Source organism: Budorcas taxicolor, chromosome 10 (genome assembly GCF_023091745.1).
Source record: "Budorcas taxicolor isolate Tak-1 chromosome 10, Takin1.1, whole genome shotgun sequence".
NCBI lineage: Eukaryota > Metazoa > Chordata > Mammalia > Artiodactyla > Bovidae > Budorcas > Budorcas taxicolor.
The window spans coordinates 75,209,040-75,224,483 of record NC_068919.1 but is presented as its reverse complement, the minus strand read 5'-3'; the positions used below and the strand labels follow the sequence as shown (position 1 = coordinate 75,224,483).

Here is a 15,444-nt window from a genome sequence, read left to right as displayed (position 1 = left end):
GAGGGTCTCCCGCCCAGTGCCCACGCCAGCCCTCCCAGCGTCTGCTCTTACCGCCAGCCCCGAGAAGCCTGCCCCACAGTGCGCTTTCTAACACACCAGCCCCCGGGAACAATCTGTCTCTCCCCAACCCGCCGCAGCGAGGGCGCGCTGCCCGGGCGCCCGCCTCTCCTAACCTACGGCCTCAGCGGGTCTTTTAACATATTTGAAAAGCCTGACTGTATACAGTGGGGACGTGGGGTGGGAAAGGTTGGAGGGCTCATTTTCCTGGCCAGGCTTGCCGCTCTGGGTGCACGAATTAGGCCGGAGCTGCAGCCAAATCTTTTCCCCGCTGCACGGGGCTCGGGGTAGCGCGCGGTGAGGGGAGGTGAGCGGCGATGGGGGCGCTGCGGACCGCTCCGGCTTCGGGTGGCCCGGACTCGGGCCGTCCTCCGGGAGGCGGAGGCTGGCCGGGGGAGCCGGGCGGAGGCCGGGCGGAGGCCGGGCAGGTGGCCCGGGGCTCGGAGGCTGATTGGCAGGTGCGGGAGTGGGTGGGGAAGGCGGGGGCTGGGCCTGGCGCTGCGGGAGGCTGCGGCCCCGCCTCTCCGCCCCCGCCGCGGGACTATCTGGTCCCGGCAGCAGCGATGTCCCCCGGCAGGAATGTCCCTCCTCAGATAATGTTATTTATATCTCTGGGCGGGTCCGCGGCTCGGCAGCACCAGGCGCCCGGCGGCCGCTGTGCCAGGAGCCCCGCGCTGCCCTCCTCCCCCTGCGCCGCCGCCGCTGCCGCCCCCGGGCTCGGGGTGGCCGCCGCTACAGCCCCAGCGCAGGTGAGTCCCGGGAGGGCCCCGCGGCCGGAGGGAGCTGGGTGCGGGTGAGGATGCGCGAGGCTGGGGCGCGCGGCGCGAGCGCAGAGGAGGCGCTGGGCCCAGGGGGCGCGTGACGCACGGCGCCCAGGGGACCGGGTGGGGGCCCAGCCCTGGGTGCCGGGCGTAGAGCCCGCGGGAGGCCCTGGCGGCTGCGGCAGAGATCGCCCCGGGGCGCGGGAATCCGCGTGGGTTTCGGAGGCGCTTAGCGAGCTGGGCGCTTGCTTTGGAGAGCCGGATCCTGGAGCATCGCCCGGGGGCGCTGGGAGGGCAGTGAGCGGGATGCGTGTTCTGGTCCCGGGGCTGCCTCCCCCAGAACCTTGGCATGGGGACGAAGAGGGTTCTGCCTTTAGTCTGTCCGACCTCCCCATTCCCCTCTCTGCTGGGTTTCTCAGCCCTGGGGCTGCTCAGATTCCCTTCTGGGGAACTTGTCTGCGCGCTGCTGGCAGCTCCGCGCTTAGGCTGGGAGAGAAGGGCAGCGGAAGGGCCCGGGGAACGAAGCGGAGTGGCCGGGTGCAGCCCCAAGGAGAGGAGCTCAGCGTGCCCCAAACTATCCTCCAAGGACCCTTACCCTTCCACTCCTAAAGAGTTCCACTCCTCCAAGCTGCTACATACTACAGTCACCCGCCTCACCAGTTTTTCTCCAACAACTTGGCCCTGAGAAACAGCAGAAAGAGGGAGAAATTAATAGCGTTAAGACAATCCCCAACTTCCACCAACTCGCCCAGACTTCCAAGGGTGGGGAAGTAGTGGCGGGCTTGAGTATCGTTTCCGTGACAACGAGCCCCAGGTAGGGTTCTTGATTTTCAGCCTATTAATATCCAAACCACTGTTTTCAGTGAGCAATTAGAGGCGCCAGGAGTTAATAATAACACGCTGAAGGAAAATGAAAAGAAGCCATAGTTTAGCTTCTTAGATGCTTCAGATGGGGGTGGTAGTGGTGGGTATCTAGTGACAGTATTTTTGCACCCAGAGCTCCTGTGCCTTGAGTCTAGGCTGTCACTTCTAGGTAGGAGGCAGCCGTGCAAGACCCACAGCAGTGAGTTAGTCACGATCTATATACTTCAGTTCCTAAGGGAAATGATTCAGGTGGCTCTTGAATGAGAGGAGTCTGCAAATCAAAAATTTTAGGCACCTATATACTATTTGCTACCCAATTCTTAGTTTCACAGATGGTACCAAATTTTATTCTAGAATCCCTTCTTTGATCACCCTCTGATCCCATATGACCTAGAGCAGGTCATTTCCTATTCCAGTTTCAGACTTTAACTCTTTTGCTAGGAGACCTGGGGTTCCAGAATGTCTTGGGCAACTCTTTTTTTTTTTTTTTCTGTAAATGCAAAATATTTAAGAGTCCTGAATGCTCAGTACCCAGCACAGCTAGGCTTGTACTTGCCCAAAGGCTGTGGGGCTAATTAGAAAAAGAAATATTAAGCTCACATTGAAGAAAAGCCCACCAGCCTTGAGACCACCTGACTTCTCAGCGGTGGGTTATTTACACAGAACTTTATCAAACCCTGACGTTAAGTATAGCTGAAAGACATCAGCCCTACACTAAAAAAAGGTGGCCTTTAGACACCCCCGCCCCTTAGCTCTTGCCCTTAGCTTTATAGGTGGTCCAGTCACAATGACTGGGGATGAGCCAGTCCTGTTAATCCCAATTCTCGGAAGACTCAGTCCGCTTGTGGAATTGAAAGCACCCCAAACCTTTCAGGCATCCAGGACGGGCCTGGGTGCACAGGCGTATCAAGTTTTCCTGAGTGGCTTGCTCTGCTGAGAGCTGGAATACCACCTTTTGCTCTGGTCATTGCTTCTTCCAAATGTTCTGAAGGCGTCTTTTAGCAGAACACCTGCTAGATGGTTAGGGTTAGGGTAGGTAAAGGTTGGCCGGAGGCAGACTCACACCTGGGATCCTATATGACTAATTAAAAATGACTGTTTTAGGCAAACTAGCTGTGAATGAAAGTGTTGAACTAAATTAAAAATCTGACGAATCTGCCACCGTTCTGGACACAGGCTGTTTTTAGTAAATAAAAGTAATGGACTTTTTCTTTCTTTTTTTTTTTTTTTCTGTTTTTTACATACCAAACCAGTGCCTAACCCAGGACCTGGCTGTGGTGGACACTCAGTTAATCTTTGCTGAATAAATGAGAGAATGAGTAAATGAACGCTTAGACTTTTCTTTATATTATCCTACTCAGTTGTCATTCTGTGAGGCAGCTCATATTATCAGCATTTTACAAGTGAGGAAACAGGTTCAAGGAGATTAAATAGTTTGCCTCACATCACACAGCTGATGAGTGGTGGGGCTAGGATTCAGACTCAGCTGGTCAACCTTCTTTTTGAGGTTTGGCAGTCAGCAGTGGATATAGAAGTACAAGGTGGAAAGAGCTGGTATAGGGTTGTCTCTTAGCTTCACAGTCTTTCACTCCCCAGACCTTGGGTGATAATTCTGCATCTATCAGAGAAGCTTAAAAAATATTGCTGAAGGGACGGGCCACCTCCTGGCCTGTTCCCACCAGTGCCCCCTTCCCTGTGGCAAGCCACCACTGACTTGTCCTCCATGGGAGATCCTCCAACCCTAGCAGGATGAAGCCTGCTATTCTGAACCAAACCTGCAAAGCCCCCAAGGTTCACTTTCAAATCACATGGGTTATTTCTCTCACACGGTGGCTGCTTTCCAGAAGATCTGTTTTGCAGGAAGAAAATAATCATGAATATCAGTCAACACTTTGAGGAAGAGCAGGTATCAATGTTAAAATAAGCTATTTACATCCTGTTGTAAAAATATATATATTGCTGAAGGTATTGGAGACTCACTTGCTCAGAGGTATTTAGCCATGCCCATTATGTGCCTGTCATTGTTTCAAGGACAGAACTGTAATTTTGGCAGTAGTCGAAGCATGGGTTTTTTTTGAAAACAGATTTTCCTTTCAGTCGTGGACGTGGCCAGGAGGGCTTGATGATGCATGGGGACAGGGTGATAGGACAGAAGATAATTATAAAAAATTCATGAGGCAACGCTGTTGGACTGGGAAGGGACCTTGGAGGTCACTGAGTCTCACCTTCCATTTGTGTAGCTGTTTGCTTACAGGTGAGGCCCACCGGTAATGCACCTGATGATTCCTGTGCAGTGGTGGTACGGACCTTGCCTGCTTCTTATCATTTTAGCCTGCTTCTTTCCTTTCTCCCTCTCAAGGCCAGTATTGGGTTTATTTCCTGAAGTTCTGCCTAATATTAAACCACTGCCATTTTCTTTCCTTTGAGAGAGATTGTGAGAGGGTATATTTTCATGTCCAATACTTCCATTCTAGTAAAATCTTTAAAAGGTATTAGAGATAGGATAGAAGATATGAAGGGGCATTCAACTCCAAACTGCTCTATAACCTCCCCATTGCCTGTTAGGTGTACAGATATATGCGTTTTTGCACAATAGGTATTAATATCTTGAGTTGATACAGATTTTAAGACAAATAATTATGTAGCATTTCTGGAGCAGTGGAGAAGGAAAAGACTTTAGAGAGTTATTGAGAGTGTCAAATACCTGTTTTAATCTAAACCCAGTCACTAAATTGCTCTTGAAGTATGTTTTTCCAGATTTCAAAATCAAACACAAAATTATGCTCTCTGTTCAAGACCTGAAATGGTAGAAAACGTGACCAGCGGGAAGTTTAGAGTAATATAAAGTACATTTCTTCATAATTTTTAAAATAACCTTGACCTGCAGATTAACATTTATCAATTGACTTGGGAGGATCAAGAATGAAAGTAACTCTGCTGTGTGGGCTGATGAGAAATTTAGTTTTGGAATGAGGACTGGCAGGGAATTCATGGATGCTGGGTGCTGAAATCATATGGATATGACTAGTTGCAAATTACCATGGAAAGAAATATTTTATCTTGAAAGTAGTTTGTATCGACTTAGTTTTGTTTTTTTTTAAACAGCTGTTCAGTTACTCCTCTGCTTTAGATAAGACACCTGGGGAGAAAGAGTAAATGCGGTGGTCTGTGTGCCAGAATCATCGTGTAGCATTTGCTGGGTTTATCACAGAGAGGCAGCTTTCCCTCTAACACCCCAAGAGGGGAAGGTTACCTGGTTTCAGAGATGGAGATGGTGATTGAGGGAAGGTGTAGGAGGCAGTCAGGAGAATTCACTCTCAGGTCTGGCTGCACTCACTGAATTGTCAACTCCCCTTGGTAAATATTTAGAAAATGTCATAGCGCGTTTCCCTTTGTTGCTGTGCTTATTTCTTAACTCACAAGCCAGGCACTCCACCTTCTTCCATTTTCATCCAGCCTTAGCAGACTATCAAACCACCAAGGGATTCCGAGCCTTCCAGCTCACAGTCTTAGAGGGGGTCATAGACAGAAATGCCTCCTCAGTAGATTGTTATCTAGCTAGCTTATGACATTCCCAGGCCTCCTTTTCATTTTTCTTTTGCCTTTTCCTGGTAACTAGAGATATTACAAAGCTGTCGGGTCCTCCTACCTCAGTGAGGCCTTTTCAGGCTTTGCCATAATGTTTAATTTCTGCATTATACCTGTGCAGACCTGGCCAAGGGTATAATTACAAGGGCAATTAAAACCCAGACACATATCATGTTAGCAGTGGGGGCAAAAGTGGGGCTTCCTTTCTTCCTTTCATTTGAATGCTGTAAATTTAGCAACTGAAAAGGTACAGGGCTAAAGAAAAAAAAAAAAAAGACTTTGTGATGAACTGGGCTCAGATCATCCAGGATATTTATGAAAAGAATAACAGGGCACCTTGACAGCTAAAGAACAATAATTGCTTTGAATTATGTTCAGCTCAAGAGTTTCCTCCATCTTGAAAAGGAGAAACTTGGATAATCCTGAAAATAGGTTGAAAATCATTTCCATTTATATCAGATGTAAATATGGGTGTAGCTCATTTGAGAATTCAAAGCACCTCAAAATGAAGCATGCCTTGAAGACATAACTTACGAGGACCAGAAAGAAATTTCTAGCCTCATTCTGTCCCTCTGCTCACTTCCGGCCTGTTTCCAGCAGCCCCTTTGTTGTTGTTAAGTTGCTCAGTCGTGTCCGACTCTTTTTCGACCCCATGGACTGCAGCACACCAGGCTTCCCTGTCCTTTACCATCTCCTGGAGCTTGCTCAAGCTCATGTCCATTGATTTGGTGATGCCATCTGACTGTCTCATCCTCTGTCCTCTTCTCCTCCAGCCATCAATCTTTCCCAGCATCAGGGTCTTTTTTTTTTTTTTTTTTTTTTTGATTGAAGGATAATTGCTTTACAGAATTTTGTGGTTTTCGGTCAGACATCAACAAGAGTCAGCCATAGGTACACCCATGTCTCCTCCCTCCCCAACCTCCCTCCCCGTCATCGGGGTCTTTTTTTAATGAATTGGTGCTTCGCATCAGGTGGCCAAAGTTTTGGAGCTTCAGTTTCAGCATCAGTCCTTCCAATGAATATTCAGGACTAATTTCCTTTAGGATTGACTGATTTGATCTCCTTGCTGTCCATAGGACTCTCAAGAATCTTCTCCAACACCATAGTGCAAAAGCATCAATTCTGTGCTCAGGGTTCCTTATGGTCCAACTCTCATATCCATACATGACTACTGGAATAACCATAGCTTTGACTAGATGGACCTTTGTTGACAAAGTAACGTCTCTGCTTTTTAATATGCTGTCTAGGTTGATCATAGCTTTTCTTCCAAGGAGCAAGTGTCTTTTAATTCCATGGCTGCAGTCACCATCTGCAGGGATTTTGGAGCCCAAGAAAATAAAGTCTCTCACTGTTTCCATTGTTTCCCCATCTATTTGCCATGAATTGATGGAACTGGATGCCATGATCTTCATTTTTTGAATGTTAAGCCAGCTTTTTCACTCTCCTATTTCACCTTCATCAAGAGGCACTTTAGTTCCTCTTTGCTTTCTGCCATAAGGGTGATATCATCTGTATATCTGAGGTTATTGATATTTCTCACAGCAGTTTTGATTCCAGCTTGTGCTTCATCCAGTCCAGCATTTTGCATGATGTACTCTGCATATAAGTTAAATAAGCAGGGTGACAATATACAGCCTTGACCTACTCCTTTCCCAATTTGGAACCAGTTCATTGTTCCATGTCCGATTCTAACTGTTGCTTCTTGACATGCATACAGATTTCTCAGGAGGCAGTAAGGTGGTCTGGTATTCCCATCTCTTGAAGAATTTTCCACACTTTGTTGTGATCCACACAGTCAAAGGCTTTAGTGTAGTCAATGAAGCAGAAGTAGATGCTTTTCTGGAATTCTTTTGCCTTTTCTATGATCCAACAGGTGTTGGCAATTTGATCTCTAGTTCCTTTGCCTGTCTAAATCCAGATTGAACATTTGGGAGTTCTCAGGTCTGTTGAAGCCTCTTAGGAGTGTTCAGTCAGTTTCACCTTCATGAATATTTCCTTCAGGGTGAAAGAGTTAGAAAAGGCCTTTCATAATACTGACTCCAAGCCGTAAGTCATAGAGCCTTAGAGCTTGAAAGGCCTGAGAGAGCCACCTGAGAAATATTTAGAAAGAGCAGATGTTGGATACCTACTGTATGCATTTCCCTGTCATATCCTGAGGACATAAAAAGGTGTCCAGTGGAGACTCACTGGTCTGGTGGGGAAAGGACTTGCAAACAGTGATTCTACAGGACGCCTGAGAAATTGCCCCACTGGGGAAGAGTCTGATTCAGGCTGGAGGGTGTCTGTGGTTTTCCTGATGGAAGAAGGGAGAATAGGCTCGGGTGGGACTCTAGCTCACAGCCTGTCAGAGGCGTGCAATCGAGTGTGGTCAGATTAGCAGAAGAGCAGTAGTTCTCTGTGCCTGGAGTGTAGACCACAGTCCATGAATGGGCTAGATATCTGGCCCTAAAGATGGCATGAGTTTAGTGTGTGAGGAAGTTGAACCATTGAAGGTTCAAGTTGAAATCAATAAACGTTTTGAGCAGAGGAGAGACCTGATCAGATCCTTGTTTAGACAAAGCTCACTGGCGGCAGCAAAGGGAATGTGAACTAAGATCAGCCAGAACAAGATGATGACCACACATGATATATGGTTCAGTTAGTTTTCAGGAGGCCTTTCTTAAGTGTGTCACTTCATTTTATTCTGCAATGACCATGTGACAAAACGGAACAGTCAAGGAAACAGGATCAGAAACATACAAGGGTTTGTCCAAAATCCCTGAATTTGTGGTAGAACTTGACTTCAGTCAGTTCCCTTATTTCAAGGCTGGGACTTTGTCCAGATCTTCTCAGTGGAATAGTTGAATATTCTGGGTCTTCATGTTGAGATAGTAATTGCTTTCTTTCTCCTGCAGAACTTTTAGTCTAAGTTCTTTGTTCCTGGAGAGGAGAAGAAAAGTTGTTACAGTATTTACTCTTTAGCCACAAAACCTTAAGAGTGGCCCTTCAGCTTCTACATGGATGATGTTACAAAGTAGTGTCAAGCATACATGTGGATTCCCAGCATGCTATAGATAAGTGATGGATTTATATGTCTATTAATTGATGTTTTGGCTTTTTAAGTCTCTTACCCCAAATTTACTGGATGTTATTATGCATATGTCTCATTTTGGGCTTCAAGAACCTCTTTTTGTCCAGTGATCCTATGTGCCTTGATTTGTGCTTACTTCCGTCTTCAACAAATACTTAATGAGATCTCATTTACTTGCCAGTAATATTTTAGGCCCAGGGGATACAGCAGTGAAGATGGTAAAAATAGTCTGACATCATGGAGCACCCTCTAGTTGGGTGAGACAGGTACTAAACAACAACAAACCACAGATGAACATCTATCATAATTTTAGGTGATAGAAAAGGAAAAATAGTGCAAAGAGAAAGAGAGGGAGGTGATTCTACTAGTTGATGTAGGATCGCTGGTAAGGGCCTCTCTGAATTTTCCATTGAGTTGAGACCCAAATGGAACAAAGAACAGGGATGAGGATGTTTGGGGGGAAGAGATTCAGGTCGAGTGGGAAGGTCCAGAGACGGGTGTCACTGCTATGTCCATGGAGTGGCAGGAAGCCAGTATGTCTGGAGTGGAGGGATCCAGAGGGGAGCACAGGACGTGATGTTGGGGAGGAAACTGGATCTGGATCATGCAGGCTTTGTAGCCAGGTGACAACTTTGGGTTTTAGCCCTACAATTAGCCCTTCCTGTGACTACAGGAAGTTGTGGGTGGGGAGTGACTAGTTCATATTGGTGTTCTAGGAGAATTTTTTCTGGCTGTCCTGTGGAAGATTGATTGTAGGAGAGTGAAATGAAAGCTACTGCAAGTGGTCCAGGGTAGAGTTGTAGACCCAGTGTGATGGTGGTGGGTGTGGAGAGATGCAGCTGGCTTCCGGATGAATCAGTTAGGTAGAGTTGATGGAACTTGGATACAGAAGATGGGAGAAAAATAATAAATCAAGGATGATTCAACTGGTTTTGATCTGAGCTACTAGCAATGAAAAAGCCATATAGTGAGATGGGGATATGTCTTATCAAACGTACTGTGGGCTACTATTTTTAATTTTTGTTTTCATTGAGGAATTGATTTGGAATAGACTCAGGCAGGTAATACCAGAAAGGTGTTTTATTATGAGTGACTCATCTGTTTGTTTTGAGGTAAAGCCTCAAATGTGCAGTTAGTTTTTTGTGCTTTGTACCTTTACTTTTAGGTCGTTCTCACAACGTCTCCATTATGTGATAGAAATTAAGATGCAATACAGACAAGGTTGAGATATATTTCACTTTCTGTAATTAGAACTGTTTTCAATTTGCTGATTAGAGCCCACTTTTTTAACACTTTTTGGTTATCATTTTTAAAAAGAACTTTTAAAATTATGAAGTGAATGCTTGAAAAGTGTATCCACTCTGTTCAAGGGAACGCAGTGAAAAGTAAAAGTCTTTCTTCCCCTCCCTTCAGTCCTACTCCTAAAAAGTTACCAATGTCAACCATATCCTGTGTATCCTTTAAGAAAAATTCAGTGCATCTATAAGCATATGACCTGAGACATACTTCCTGAGTCCTGAACATTTCTCCCAGAGTCCTTTCCATCAGTCTTCCTGGAACAGTCCTGGCCCAAGTAATCTCTCCCTTATCCAAGTTTGTTACAGGTCTAGTTACATATACTACTTAATTTGAACATAATTATATACTTCTATTTCTATTTAGCTGTTCTGGAAAAGTGTTAGTTGCTCAGTTGTGTCCAACTCTTTGCAACCCCATGGATTGTCCATGGGATTCGCCAGGCAAGAATACTGGAGTGGGTTGCCATTTCCTTGTGTCCATCTATTATTCAACAAGACATATCTTAAGAGTAAGAACTGATTTGAATTATATTTTATCAGATTATAATTTGATATGAATTATAGTCACAGGTCTTACATAAAGCTCTGCCTAATGATTCTACACATAGAAATTCAGTTGGTAATTTTTGGAATGTGCACTTTGACAGTCGATCCCTAGTGGGGCGATGCTGGTACACTGGGATTATTTTAATTAAAACTTGTCAGATGATAGCTGCCAACAAAGCCACCTTCTTAGTGGGTCACAAAGGTGTCCATTCCCAGGGAATGGTAACTGGATACTGCTCCTTTGGATGAAGAGCTTTCTAATATGCTCGGGCTCAGTTTCTCATCCCCTCTTCAGATGGCATTGCATCTAAATGTCAGAAACGAGATATTTTTATTTGCCCTGAAATGAACAGGTATTTAATGAGCATGCATGTGTGCGTGCTCGGTCGCTTCAGGCATGTCTGACTCTTTGCAACCCTATAGACAGTAACCCGCCAGGGGATTACTGTGGGATCTGTGCGATTCTGTCTGTGGGATTCTCCAGGCAAGAATACTGGAGTAGGTTGCCATGCCCTCCTCCAGGGAATCTTCCTGACCCAGGGATCGAACCTGCATCTCCTGCATTGCAGGCAGATTCTTTACCTCTGAGCCACCAGGAAAGCCCTTAATAAGCATGGCAGCCATTCAGTTTTTTAAATTACAAAAAGCATATATAACATGAAAGTTACCGCTTTAACTATTTTAAGTGCTCAGTTCAGTGACATAGGGCTTCTGCAATGTGGGAGACCTGGGTTTGATCCTTGGGTTGGGAAGATCCCCTGGAGAAGACAAAGGCTACCCATTTCAGTATTCTGGCCTGGAGAATCCCATGGACTGTACAGTCCATGGGGTTGCAAAGAGTCGGACACGACTTTTGCTTTCAGTGACATAAGCACACGCTCATTGTTGTGTAGCCATCATCACCATCCATGTCCAGATGTTTCTCATTTTCCAGAACTCAAACTGTACCCACTCGACACTAACTCCCATGAATCACCTAGCAACCACCACTTTACTTTCTGTCTCTATGTATTTGAGCACTGTATATGCCGCATGTAAATATCAACAGATCAAATAATACTATATTTGTTCTTTTGTGACTGGCTTATTTCACTTAGTTTGTTTTCAAAGTTCACTCTTGTTATCATATGGGTCAGAATTCCCTTCCTGAATAGTATTCCATTGTATGTATTTTTTCACATCTTTATCTGTTCATCCATTGATGGGCACCTGAGTTGCTTCCATTCTTGTCTGTTGTGATTAATGCTGCTATGAACATGGATATACGAGCATCTCTTCCAGAGTCTGCTTTCCCTTCTTTTGGGTATATACTCAGAAGTTACCCCAATATATTGCTGGATAGTCTATTTTTAGCTTTTTAAGAAACCAAACTATGCAGTTTTAATGTTTCTCCCTGATATTTGTTGTTTTCAAAGGGAAGGACAAAATCTGTTAACATCCTCACCTTTGGGACTGAACTGATCTTGAAAATTGTTCCTTTGAGAACTCTACCTGAAGCAGGTAGTTTGTCATCAAAGTTCTTCAATTTGTCCATTAATTAGTTACCTATTTTTAAACTGTAGACTTTTAGAGGACAGGCAAGAGATGTTTAATTTGCTTTGTAGAACGTGGAGCCCAAGCTCAAGGGGTAAGTGTGTAAATATTACATGATGATTGTTTCAGCCAAAATATATCCTTGGGCTGAATGACAAGAGTTTGGGTTGCTTCCAGCTCCTTTTCTCTTGCTGTTTGCCCTTGGGCAAAGAACCTTCTTTTCTGACATATTTTTTCAGTGATGTGTGTGTGTGTGTGTGTGTGTGTGTGTGTGTATGTGTGTGATGGCACCTTAATATTTATTATTATCCTTTAAATTGCTTCAGATTTTCTTGTAATGATTGAATGTTACCTCATCTGACAGCCACTGTCCTTCCCCAGGACCTGGGGTAGCACCGAGTGCTTCCTCCTGCATATTTTTGAGTACCTTCCTCATTCTTTTATTACAGGAAGGATCATCTTGTTTTTTAATTGACCACTTGCCTTCTACACATTTAGGCCATGCTTCTTGTGATGGGGAACAGGATTGCACTCTTTTTTTTAAGTTAATATTCCCAGCACCTGGAGACTTGCTTGGTACATGGAGGGGAGTGACTCAAAAATAGTTATTGATTAAAAAAGTAAAGACTAATGAAATATTATTATAATTATAATGTAATGATGAAACATTACTGTAATTGCATAATTAGAATAATGAGTTTTTCTAATTCAACATTTATTATGTGCTGGCACTGTGCTGAGAGTTTTTATATGTATTTGTTATTTCTATTATCATCCTAATTAGATGAAAAAAAATCAGTCTTAGGGAAGTTTAATTACCCTAAATTATATACCTAGAGGATCAAAGCTGAACCCTGGTATATTTTTCTAGAGTGCTCACCTGGAGTCACCACACCCATCATATTTGGATATACATCAATATTCCACAGGTCTTAATTCTAAGACTTTTTTTCTTTTATCCTGCATCTTTAATGATCTGAATTTGGAAAGATAATTAGTTGTATACGTTTATGTGTTTCTGTATATTTTCAATGATTTACCTTATAGGCTTGAATACCCTGATTAGCTGTTAATAAATAATGTTCTGAATCCTGTTTCTGAAATAGTTCTTTGACATCTGAGGATGAAGATGCTAATTAGTATTATACAATATACCCTCTGTCATAAGGCAGCTCTCCCTATTGCTGTTCGAAGGGGTCTGATATGTCAGACACAGTGGCCTCCTTCCAGACCCAAGTCCCAGGTTCTCTGCAATATTTGACCGGTAACCACTCTTGTTTTGAAACTGTGCCCTCTCTTGGCACCTTTCCTCTCCTCCCAGCTTGCTTACCATTGCGTCTTTCTGGTTTTCCTGTTCCTTCCTCTCTGTGCTGTGCCAAGTCGCCTCAGTCACGTCTGACTCTTGGCAACCCTACGGACTTAGCCCATCAGACTCCTCTGTCCGTGGGATTCTCCAGGCAAGAATACTGGAGTGGGTTGCCGTCCCTCCAGGGTATCTTCCCAACCCAGGGATCAAACCCGCATCTCCTTCCTCTCTACCAGTTTGCAACTATTGGGGTGGCCAGTGCATCCAGATCTGTATCTCTAGCCCCAGTCTCCTCTCTCAGTTCCATATCTGCCTTCAAGCTGTCTACCAGCTGTCTCCATTTGGCTGTAACACGAGGTCCAAACTCCCCATGTAGCAATGGGACTTCTCAGTCCCCTTCTTTGCCTCCAGGCCTGCTCTTCTGCCCTTTTTCATAGCTAGGTTCATGCTGTCACCATCCTTCCAAGTAAGAACCTCAGCAACTTTGTAGTTTTTCTTCTTTTCATACTTCTACATCCTGTTGGCTGCCAGCTCCTATTCATTTTTCCTCTAACAATTTCAAGTTAGTTTCTTTCTTTCAATTTCCACTGTCCCTATTCTTATCTCGTGTTTGAATAATTGGCCTCCAGTCTCTGTCTTCCTAACCTGATCTCAGAATTATTTTTAAAAACATGAGACTGACCGAGTCCTTCAACTGCTTGAAAATCCTTAAGGGTTCCCTGTTGCCCCGAAATAAAGTTTAAACAGGCAGACAGGGACCTTTGCAACTTGTTCTAACCTTCTTTCCAAGCTTCATTCCCTCTCCATTAACCCCACATTGGGATGCAATGTTTTTTTTTTTTTCTGGCCACACTGAGTGGCATGGGGAATCTTAGTTCCCTGACCAGGGATTGAACCATGTGCCCTGTGTTGGGAGCTCAGAGTCTTAACCACTGAACCACCAGGGAAGTTCCCATTTATCCCACGTTGGATACTTGTGACTGTTTAAATTTGGGGTGCATTTTCATGCCTCCATGACTTTTCTTCTATTGTTTTCTAGGCCTGGAATATCGTTTTCCCTTTTCTCGACCTTGAACTTTCACACAAATACCGCTAAAGGCCCTGATCAAACATAACCACTTTGATTCTTTCCCTCTTCTCTAACCCAGGAAGACACCTTACTCCCCTCTGAGTTCTTACGCTGTCACTTTTCACATGGTATCCTGGCTGCTTGTACACAGGTGTGGCTTTCCTCTAGATTATGAGTTCCTTGACGAAGAGATATTTGTCTGGTGCCCATGGGTGCTTAACTCAGGGTCTGGCTCATGTATGATGCTCAAAAAATGCTGGTTGAGGGGACTTCCCTGGTGGTCCAGTGGTTATGATTTTGCCTTTCAATGCAGGGGGCGCAGGTTTGATCCCTTGTTGGGGAACTAAGATCCCACATAGTTGAGTTGGGTGATAGAGGAAGTTTTAAGAATATCTAACCCAGAAAATAATCCCCCACATTTTGACCTATAGAAGATTGTGAAGAAGGGTTAATGGGAGGCACCGGCTGTTGACAGGGGTGGGTAAGAAGTAGAGTGCGTGCTTTAGACCTCAGGAGGCTGTCTTCCCACCTCTGTATGCCCTGATTGCTTTTCGCTTAGTGGAGGGAAAAGTGACCTCTGACTTTTAAGTTATGTCATCGGAATATGTGTATTGCTAGAAAAATTTAGTTACTCATCAAGAATACAGTCACTCCTACCTCATTTTTCAGTGAATGTTTGAGGCTGACCCTCAGAATGTAGCTATGTAAAGATCTTTCAGTGGGTGTTTTAGGCCAATATACACAAGATTTGCTTTATCATGGTGAAGAGTTAAGAAAGGCATTTCAGAAATAAAAAGACCCCAAATTCCTGTATAGAGGTTTTGTGTTTTTTTCTGGGTGCATTTAACCTTTGTTTGTCCTTAAGGCATGTCAAAGCAGAAACAATCTTGTAAAGTATTACAGCGTATTTCTTGGTATGTTCTGCCCTCCTTTTTGCCTTACCCAGACAAAAAGTGAGTTTCACCAGGGGCTGGACTCCCAGCATACTGCTTGCTCAGGCCTTTGAGAGTGTTTTGTTTCTTTCAACAAAATTCTTTGTCATGGACACACTCCCACTGCAATCCAGCCACTCTCTTCTTTTGCTCTGTTCTGTGCCCAATTGATAGGAGTTGGTTTTTAGCTTCCAAAGACTATGAGTGGGGCTGCTAGACCTTTATAAACATGTGCAGAGGTTCTGAGGGGAACCAATAAACAAAAGGTCCTCTTAATGCCTTGGAGAGGGACCTCCCTGGTGGTCCAGTGGTTAAAACTCCCTGCTTCCACTGCAGGGCAATGGCTTCGACCCCTGGTAGGGAAACCGAGATCCTGCGTGGAATAGCCAAAAAGATTTTATTAAAATGCCTTGGAAAGAT

General features: G+C 44.6%; 1 protein-coding gene across 1 annotated transcript in view; it reads left to right on the top strand.

The window, feature by feature from the left end:
• Positions 1 to 691: 691 nt before the first annotated feature.
• Positions 692 to 15,444, top strand: part of SPTB (spectrin beta, erythrocytic) — a 128,097-nt gene continuing 113,344 nt past the window's right edge. The window contains exon 1 of the mRNA XM_052646288.1: positions 692 to 806. The gene's annotated coding sequence lies outside the window, so the exon portion shown is untranslated. The remainder of the gene's footprint in view (positions 807 to 15,444) is intronic.